The 10,382-nt window shown below is 41.9% G+C and overlaps 1 non-coding gene across 1 annotated transcript; it reads left to right on the top strand.

Moving 5' to 3' along the window:
* Positions 1-296: 296 nt before the first annotated feature.
* Positions 297-381, top strand: TRNAQ-UUG. Its single transcript has one exon. It is a non-coding gene; the product is annotated as a tRNA-Gln (tRNA).
* Positions 382-10,382: the final 10,001 nt, after the last annotated feature.

Raw genomic sequence — 10,382 nt, 5'->3', positions numbered from 1 at the left:
ACAAAAATGCTTAAAAATATCTGCTGGACTTGGTAGCTACTCTTTTCCAAAATCTCAATATCCAAATATGCAAAATGGCAGTGGCTTTTCCAATTAAAAACATTAAAGGTATGTCTATAAAGCTTCAATAAGATCAGGAAAGTCTGGGTAGCTGCAACCCATCTAGTTCCTTGTTAAAATTATATTTTGGTTATATTATATTATATTATATTTTAATTATATTTTAATTCCTTCTACCTTGTTAAAATTATATTTTGGTTATTGAGTTGGAGCAGAGAATGTGTTCTAGATGAGGCGCCTGGGTGGCTCAGTTGGTTGAGTGTCTGACTTTGGCTCAGGTCACGGTCTCACGGTTCGTGGGTTCAAGCCCCGCTTCGGGCTCTGTGCTGACAGCTCCAAGCCTGGAGCCTGTTTCGGATTCTGTGTCTCCCTCTCTCTCTGCCTCTTCCCTCTTGCTCTCTCTCTCTCTCCCTCTCTCTCTCTCAAAATAAACATTTAAAAAAATAAAAATAAATTAAAAAAAAAAAAGAATGTGTTCCAGTTAATCCAAGGAAGCATGGAAGATACCATGTCAATGAAAGATTCTGACACAGGTCTGATCTGGATATTTACACAGAATCATAACAGAAACATTTTAATTAAGCACATTTTTTTCTCTTCCAACCAGATTTCACAGAGCAGATGGCCATCCTTCTAACTCCATTTCTGTATTGGATGTAAGAGAGGGCTATCTTGAAAAGTGTACTTGTCACAATTATATACCTAGTCACATTGATAACTTACCCAAATAGTCTTTTTTTTGGTGCCATTATTTTATATTGTACGTACCCTTATCTTTGTCATGAAAGCTTACAACCACAGAGTAAAAATAATTATTGTCCATTTGTTTATGAAACATTAGAAAGATGAACTGAAGCCAGATTATATTCAGATCGGGACCAATTAAGAAGAAGCAATGCCTTCATTGGTCCAACCTTAGTTCAACCTTTTGAAACAAAGAAACCAGTCTACACAGACCCAGGTGTCTGCCCTGGGAGCTGAGTTTCAGCAGGACTGTGCAGCCATTCACTTTTCCAGTACGAATGCACCACAACCACGTACAAATAGGTCATCACACCAGTAAGTCGACAGAGAAATGCAACATATATGCGTTACCTAAATTTACCTCCTTCTTGTAGGTCATCTGCCTTTTCCCCCTCAAATGTCATTTTTACTTCCAAACATAGCTGCACTTGATAATTAGTTACATATTTTAAAGGACGTAAGAGAAATGGTCACTGGGATTTCAGAGGTTACGATTGCCCCGCCAGCAATCTGGAACACCGATGGCGAACCATCAGTCTTTACATCTAAACCCAGGGCGACTTAAATCAGGTAAAAGGAGGCTTCCAGAGCGTGCCAATCAAGGTTCAGCTCTGATGCTTGAATCACCTCCATAAAACTGCCCCCAGACAAACATCTCTTCAGGTTTTAACTTCTCTAGGATGGAAGGCATGTGTTGCCTACAATTTTCCTACTCCTGAGTCTCCCTCTGGAAGATCTGTGTTTCAGGAAAGTCAAGCTAACTTGAGCTCTTTTCCTTCCCAGCTACTCAACCTTCCTTAATGTGACTCTAGTGTCACATGGCCTAGCATCATGTCATTGGCAGGTGACTGCATTCGAGAAACGCAGTAAGAGCTCTAGGCAAAGCTTGTACTGGAAGAGGAGTACGGTTGTTCACGCAAAAACGGACCACACGAGCGATAAGAAAAAAATAATAATGCTAGGAAACTGGAGAAAAGTTACACGTGGGGAGAGACCACCACAGCTCCCCTCGGGTAGTTCAAAGCTCCTCATTGTGTGTCTCCAACGTGAGGTGTCTCGCTAGCCAAGCTAAGAAAATGAAATCCATCCGCGATGAATGAAAAATAATCCATTTGGAGAAGAATGATACCAAGAAGTCAATAAGGAAAATAAACTCAGCTGTGGTGACAAAAACAAAAACAAAACACAGAGGTGGTAGGGAAGAACAAATTGTTGGGTGACAAAATGGTAAGGTGCAGAGCATAGAAAGTGTAGCCACCCTACACCACACCCCTGTAAGACTTCCTCTTCTCTGAATGGAACCGAATATCAAAGCAATGTCAACACAAGCTCCTTGGTGGTCTCTTGTGACATAGCCTTCCCAGAATGACGCTATTTATGCCTATTTCTCAGATGTTCCCACTTCTAAAACTTTCTCACCTCTTTTGCTTTAAATGCATACTTTGCTGTCAAATCTTTTCCATTATGACGGCATAAATCTTTTTCAAACATTTTAAACTTTTCCTAAATGAGATTTCTAATGGGAGGTGTGAACGGTTCTGATTTGGCAAACCCTCTTTCTAATTCGCTGTTTTCAAATCAACGAAGAACTGGGTCAAACAGCGCCATCACCGAAATTGAAAACTGTTGTATTGCTGCAAAAATCCGAAGAACAAACAGGGTGCGTGGATGTGCGGAAAAGGTGATTTTACGCAAAGGATGTTTTCCAGCTTCCTGCAAGGAGCTAATAAATGCGTGTCTTAGAGTTCACTTAGAGCGACCTAAGAAAAATGTTAAGCTTGGGTTAAGCACCGTGAGTCTTGCTCACCAGTAATATTAAAATAAAATAATCGATATCCTGGGAGTCCCTAGGAGTTAGCTGCTACATAAAATTCATCAAGAGGACATCAGCCCATAAGAGCCTTATGATATAAACACACGGGCAGAGAGCAAGCCTCCATTTTGATTAGAACGCAGGAGGAGTGACAATTGATGCAAATACCAGAGGCTCCCTCTTCTAGCAAGCTAAGGAAGATGTTTAAGCACAGCACTACAGAAGGCAGTGAGTGCATTCTCCCCTATGTGTTACAAGATTGGCCAACTGTGGTCTGGGGAGCAATGATGGACATATCTGAGGGACCGATGTGAAATTACCTACAGTTGTTAGCACAAGCAGAGAGAAAAGAGGGATTAAAGTAAAAACCACAACCAACAAGAGGCAGGACAAAAAGAAAGCCCTGTTGGAAGAAAGCAAAGTGGAGAACTGAGGTAATTCTGCAGATTCTTCATACGTAAGAACTGTGTTTGGGTAGGAACAATTCCGGCCATGGGCGTTGTGCCTACACATCTCTTAATTTTTTCTTTATGTTGAAAATCTACTGGCTGCCCTGTTTCTTTTGCCACTTGAAAATGGCATTTACGTATTTATTTTTTATATTACCAGACCTTGAATTTTATTATTATATATATTTTAAATATAATTTATTGTCAAATTGGCTTACATATGACACCCAGTGCTCATCCCAACAGATGCCCTCCTCAATGCCCATCACTCACTTTCCCCTCCCTCCCATCCCCCATCAACCCTCAGTTTGATCTATGTATTTAAGAGTCTCTTATGATTTGCCTCCCTCCCTCTCTGTTTATAACTATTTTTTCCCCTTCCCTTCCCCCATGGTCTTCTGTTAAGTTTCTCAAGATCCACATAGGAGTGAAAACATATGGTATCTGTCTTTCTCTGCCTGACTTATTTCACTTAGCATAATACCCTCCAGTCCCATCCACGTTGCTGCAAATGGCATGATTTCATTCTTTCTCATTGCCAAGTAGTATTTCATTGTATGTATAACCCACATCTTCTTTATCCATTCGTCAGTTGATGGACATTTAGGCTCTTTCCATAATTTGGCTATTGTTGAAAGTGCTGCTGTAAACACTGGGGTACAAGTGCCCCTATGCATCAGCACTCCTGTATCCCTTGGGTAAATTCCTAGCAGTGCTATTGCTGGGTCATAGGGTAGATCTATTTTTAAGTTTTTGAGGAACCTCCACACTGTTTTCCAGAGCGGCTGCACCAGTTTGCATTCCCACCAACAGTGCAAGAAGGTTCCCATTTCTCCACATCCTCACCAGCATTTGTAGTCTCCTGATTTGTTCAGAAAATGGCATTTAAAAGAAGGAATGACAGGGGCGCCTGGGTGGCTTAGTCGGTTAAGTGCCTGACTTCCTCAGGTCATGATCTCTCGGTTGGTGGGTTCGAGCCCGCGTTGGGCTCTGTGCTGACCGCTCAGAGCCTGGGGCCTGCTTCAGATTCTTGTGTCCCTTTCTCTCTGCCCCTCTCCTGCTCACACTCTGTGTCTCTCCTTCTCAAAAATAATAAACATTCAAAAAATAATTTTTAAAGAAGGAATAGAAACTGGCACGTGCAATTTTTGGTGAAAACCTATGACGGTCTTACAAATGTGAAGTTTTTATGGTGGCGGAGGAACCAAAAGATTGAGCCTTAAAACGAGCTGGGAATCCTTGGGGCTTTTGGAAGTTGGAAGGAAGATATGGACATAAATCTGTGGCTTTATTTAAATAAAAAGTATCGTGGGGGGAGAACCCTGACCTTTGCAGAAGTCCCACAGCAAGAGCAGTGGGTCTACTTGGAATGAATGGCTCGGTTAAATTAAGGATGGGCTGACAGAAAATGGCTTTAATTATTCTTTCCTATGTCCCATTCTGCAGGCACTTTGCCAAGTACATTTTCAAAGAGAAAATGCAAACACAAAAATAAGATGCAAATGGCTCTCAAGTGTCCTAGTGTGTCTTACACAAATGTTCTGGGATTTTATTTCGGTTTTTAAATTTGCTACTTGTCCTTAAAAGCCATCACGTTTTTCAGAACCCTCTTAGGGTGGAGCACTTGAAAGTTCTTCAGCTTTCTGCGGGGCTGTCTGCCTATTGCTAAATGCATTTTTTTTTTTTTTAATGTTTATGTCTTTACCATCAACTCAAACTCTTAAGTTCAATGTCAAATGGAATGGTAGAACTCTTTCTGCAAGATCAGGGAGAATCAAAATTCAAACATTAACTAAAAGATGTGGTTTCTAAAGGGTTATAAAGAGAAGGTGGGAAGTGTGATATACTCCAGGGTCAAGAGCATCTATTAGGAAATGTGTCACTTTTTATTCTTTATTCTTTTAAAAAGATAAAACGATTCAAAAGAGACTCTGTATTTGTGGAGTGTGATTATTGCCAGCTGTCTTTGTCTTGGATAATGTGTCAGGGTTTTGTTCCTGTTTACCTAAGTCAAAGAAAACAAGGTTATTGTGAAGGCTGCCCACGGCTGTTTACATAACATACCTCCTGATTCTGGAAACGAGTACTGTTTCCTGCTCAAAACCCAAAAGAAGGAATGGGACACGTAGTATTCTTACACACTAAAATCAGAACAACAGGTGTGGTCAATAAAGCCTTAGGTTAATGAGAAATATCATTTCCACCTTCCCACTCAAACAACATTAGATTATTCTGTGAACTCACCGTGTACTTTTGCCTTTTCCTTTTGTCCGAAATACCATCCCCCTTTTCTCTCCTTTCTTCAACTAATGAACACCTACTCATCTTCTAAGTATTCTTAATTCCAGGGCCACTTCTTCCGAAAGATTTTCCCCAACTATGTCAGGCAGAAGAAATCACCCCGTCCCCTGCATTTCCATAGCATTTTATAAACACTCATCTTTTAACACATCTTATGTGGTATCATAATTCAATGTTACAAGGGGAATGCCAATGTTAGACTACCAGTGTCCCCTAGCAAAAGCCCTTGACTTATTCACCCTTCTGCCCCTCGTAACTAATGGTACAGAAACTGACATACAGTGGTTGTTTAATGCCTGTTCATAGGATGGATGGATGGATGGATGGATGGATGGACGGATGAGCAAACGAATCCATTACTCTAAATCAATGCTATTGAGGCCACCTGATGTCACAATTATATCAAAATCATAAGATCTTATGGGATTCTTATGCAGGAGGCAAGAATAGACAATCACAGACAAACATGAGCCAACTTAAAGAAATTTCTAAAATCTTTTCGAGTTCTAGCATTCTATGATTTTACGATTTTTAAACATTTAAGTGGTGAGCCATTTCCTGTGTCCCTTTGCCCATGGATGGTGTAGAATATATGAGGTAGTGGAGTTGGTGTTTTTTTTTTTTTTTTGAGATTTTATTTTTTAAGTAATCTCTACACCCAACGTGGGACTCAATCTCACAACCCCGAGATCAACAGTCACGCGCCCCACTGACTGAGACAGCGGGGCACCCTGAGTTGGTATTATTTTAGCATATTTCTCTCTTCACTGCCTTTTTTGAAGGTATCCTAGAAGTCAGTGAAGCAGACATGCTCTCTCTGTGGTCCAGCCCCATACTGGGTCGTTTCCTCTCTGATGCGGTGGCATTGAAGGGCAACAATCCTGGTCTGCTTGCCTCCCCCCCAGTCATTGTGCCGAATGACTCACAACTGCCTTTACCTGAGGCTCTGGGAGAGTCAACTTTGTGTTGACTTTGGTTGTACTATTAACTATATCCTTTGATATTATCTGGAGCTTTCAAGATGAAGCACTTCACGATGTTTTCTTGCTAAGCAGATATTGAATTTATATAGGAAAAGATGACAGGGACCAAAATAGCGTCTCTCCAGAGAAAGGAAGTTCACTTGGAGGTAAACATGGTAAATTCTGTTAAAAGATGAGGAAGAGGGAAAGATGACCATCAACACATTCATGAGCAAAACAGAAATCTCAGAAGAGCAATGCCCTACACTGGCCTCGATTAAAGCTTATTAATCCAGAAATTTCTCTACAAGGAGATGGAACTGCACTCTAAGGACGCAAGCTGATTGGTTACAAAGAGAAGCGATTTCCTCCATCAGAGTATCCCTGTGTAAGGGTTATGTTTGCATTCAGACACTTACTTGCTCTACAAAGATTTCTGTTTCCACACGAGCCTCCATACAAGGTTATGCAGCGCCTCGAGGATTCTTCACAGACCCGGAGTGAAGATTCCATAAACACTGGGAATGTTTAGGACAGAACCAAGCAGAGATGGTAGTGTCTTCATTTCACACCCCACATGGGCCACACCAGTTGTGGTAAGGATGGCCTTGGCCTGGCACTTAGGACCTTTCCCTTAACTAGTGAAGTCAAATCACCAGGATTCAAATATCTACCTTTTGTAACCTGTGCCAACCACTAGGAAGTTTTCATGAGAAATATAACCAAAGCTTCTGCTTTTGGCAAACTGAAATATTGATAAAAATATAAGATTAATGTTAAGATATTTAAATAATGATGAGCAAATGAAATGAAATGGTAGATTAATTATACAGTATGGCGTGGGGAGCATATCATCTTTTCTAAAGACACGTGCATTGGGGTGCCTGGGTGGCTCAGTCGGTTAGGTGTCTGCCTTCAGCTCAGGTCACGATCTCACAGCCTATGGGTTTAAGCCCCGCATTGGGCTCTGTGCTGACAGCTCGGAGCCTGGAGCCTGCTTTAGATTCTGTGTCTCCCTCTCTCTCTGCCCCTCCCCCACTTGTGCTCTGTCTCTCTCTGTCTCTCAAAAATAAATAAATGTGAAAAAAAAAATTTAAAGACACATGCATTTAGCGCAGAGCATGCATGAGGTTGAATTCTGACTCTGACTTTCTATTAGTAAAGAAATGCTCTAAATCCCAGCTCTTTTTATTTTCTAAATGTTCACAAAGTTGTCATGAAAATGAGAAATAAAGTGTTTAGCAGCCAAATCTTAGCTATTTTTATAAGCTATAAAGGACTTCATGGAGGAGACAGAATTTGTGGCCATCTTCAAAGGATGATAGAAGTTGGGTAAATAAAGAGAAGTGGAGAATATACACCATTTGAAGAGTATCGTAAAACAAATTCTCCGAAGCCAACTCTGTTTCTCTTGCTCAGAAGGCAAAGGCTCAAAGATATACTTCAATTGTGCTTAACACATTTAAAGTTCATTTTCCTCCCAAATGAAGCATCACTTGTGATCTATCAGCCAAATACAGTGCAAGAAACCCCTCTCCACTTTCTCGGGTTTAATGGGCTAATTACTCCGGCTGAGTTCTAATCCCAGTTACTCGCAGCCTCCACGGGCGACTCTCTGTGATTCTTCACTCCAGATGTTATGAGGATTAACCAATCAATTTGAAACACCTTGTAAAAACATGTCAGGCTTTCTAATCCCTTTCCGAATTAATTCCTGTTCAATCCACATTTTTACTGCGATGGCTTTTAAGCTCCATGTGTAACGGTAGCGCACCTGACCCAGAAGTCCAAAATTCCTCCAGCCTGCTTGTCTTGCATTATTCTAATATTGCAGAAGCAGCAAAAACGGTGCTTCCAAACTCTACTTAAGCAAGGGACTTCCTGGGGAAAGATTGCTGGGAGGCTCCGCACAGACCAATTTAGTATCGCCTCTCTTGTATTTAGTCCCACTTAGGAATGTGTTGCCAAAATGTCGAAACCGTGCAAAACCAAGTTAAGATCACAGTGAGGATCGGACTTTGCTGCTTTAGTCATCTCAACTCCCACAAGATCCTGAGGTTCTCGATTTTTTTTTTCCATGAGAGGGACGTGTGAGCAATATTACCGATGTCCTGACCGGACTCCTAGCTATGACACCAGAGAAGGTTGAGCCGAGCTCATTGCACAAACAGCCTTCCTCCGTCAATCTCATAGACCCCCACGGGACACACTGCAAGCAATACCATCCCAGGATTTGGCAGAATAAACTGTTCCCAACCGAAGATCATCTGCACACATCTCACGGCAAATGATTAAGCTCAAACCAAAGACCCAATCCAACACACTACCAAGTTCAATGGGTCGATTGGGCCAGGCAGAGCACCAAAATGAGTCCCTTTGGCAAATATTTCTTTTCCTACTTGATGTGTCCACTTCTTTTTTTTTTTTTTTTAACGTTTATTTACTTTCGAGACAGAGAGAGACAGAGCATGAACGGGGGAGGGTCAGAGAGAGAGAGGGAGACACAGAATCCGAAACAGGCTCCAGGCTCTGAGCTGTCAGCACAGAGCCGAACGCGGGGCTCGAACTCACGAGCTGTGAGATCATGACCTGAGCCGAAGTCGGACGCTTAACCGACTGAGCCAGCCAGGCGCCCCTTGATGTGTCCACTTCTAGTTAACAAGGAACAAGACTTAGTCACACTGGTATCTTTTTTTTTTTTTTTTTTAACTTTAGCCACTAATAGGAATGATGTAAGTTGGTCATTTTCTAGAACTCACTTCTCACAGAAAACTTTTCTGTGGTAAGAGTTGTAAAGAAAATCCCCAATTATTGTTTGGCAGGAAAAAAAACCAAATAGATTTGACCTTGAAGTAGTATTGTATAACTATTTCCTGGATGCACAGCATTTCCAAGATACAGCAGAGCAGTGATAACTTGGAATGTAAGCAGAAAGGACCGTATTTTACTGATGAAACTACTTTTTCTTACTGTCCCTTAATCGTGCTATGGTATAGCTAAATATGTTGATGCTGACGATACATTAGGATCTTTTTTTTTTAACGTTTATTTATTTTTAAGAGAGTGGTAGAGACAGAGCGTGAACAGGGGAGGGGCAGAGAGAGAGGGAGACACAGAATCCGAAGCAGGCTCCAGGCTCTGAGCTGTCAGCACAGAGCCCGACATGGGGCTCAAACCCACCAACCGTGAGATCATGACCTGAGTTGAAGTGGGATGCTTAACTGACTGAGCCACCCAGGTGCCCCAAGGATCTTATCATTAAAATATATTCACTTCATACACACCCACTTTAATCTTCAGGAGAACTCATGGAAGCATCATTGCCAGGGTAATGCCCTATTTACTTACACTGGCACGTAATTACAAAAAAACCCAAAAAACAAAAAACAAACCCTTAATTTACAAAACTTTGTGCGAGGACACCGCAGATACAGCCTTCTAGATACACCAAAGTTCCCAAAGAATTAAAAACAGACATGAATCTGATTTGAGGAAGAAAAAGAAAAATTGTCAAAAGCTTCCGACCAGCAATGCCGCCTCAAAAATGCAGAAGAGTCTCGAAATGGTGACGCTCATCTGGCCGTCCTTTCTCAAGAATAAGCTGTGCCAGCAAAGTCGTTAACAAGGAAACCATCCGCTCGGCCCACGGCCTCTGCCTGCTCGCCTCACGTAACTCAGAACTCTCTTCCCTGAAGCAGAACTTATCTGACATCTCCATTGCTGCAGCCTGGGTCAGAACTCTCCTTTGAAGGGGTTTCAAAGTAAAACAAGATAAGAAGTACCTTTTCAAAAAGAATCCTTCCGAGGGAGTCCTGTGATGTGAAAGTGAAGTGCAAGAACAGAGATGTCTTCTCAAGAGCACTTTCTGGTCCCTTGAATAGATAAGAGGAGTAAACTCACCCAGGGGTGGGGGTGCTGGGGACAGAGAGTGCCGCCAGATAAGAAACAGAGGGTGTCTGTTCTCCCTGGAGGGGACCCGTTCGGTGACAACTGCTGTTGCGGACAGGCCGCCCGTCCACCCTGTTAGGCCACCGGGAGTCCAAGAAAGACAGT

Source organism: Lynx canadensis, chromosome A1, assembly GCF_007474595.2.
Source record: "Lynx canadensis isolate LIC74 chromosome A1, mLynCan4.pri.v2, whole genome shotgun sequence".
Classification (NCBI taxonomy): domain Eukaryota; kingdom Metazoa; phylum Chordata; class Mammalia; order Carnivora; family Felidae; genus Lynx; species Lynx canadensis.
This window is presented reverse-complemented; position numbering and strand designations above follow the sequence as displayed.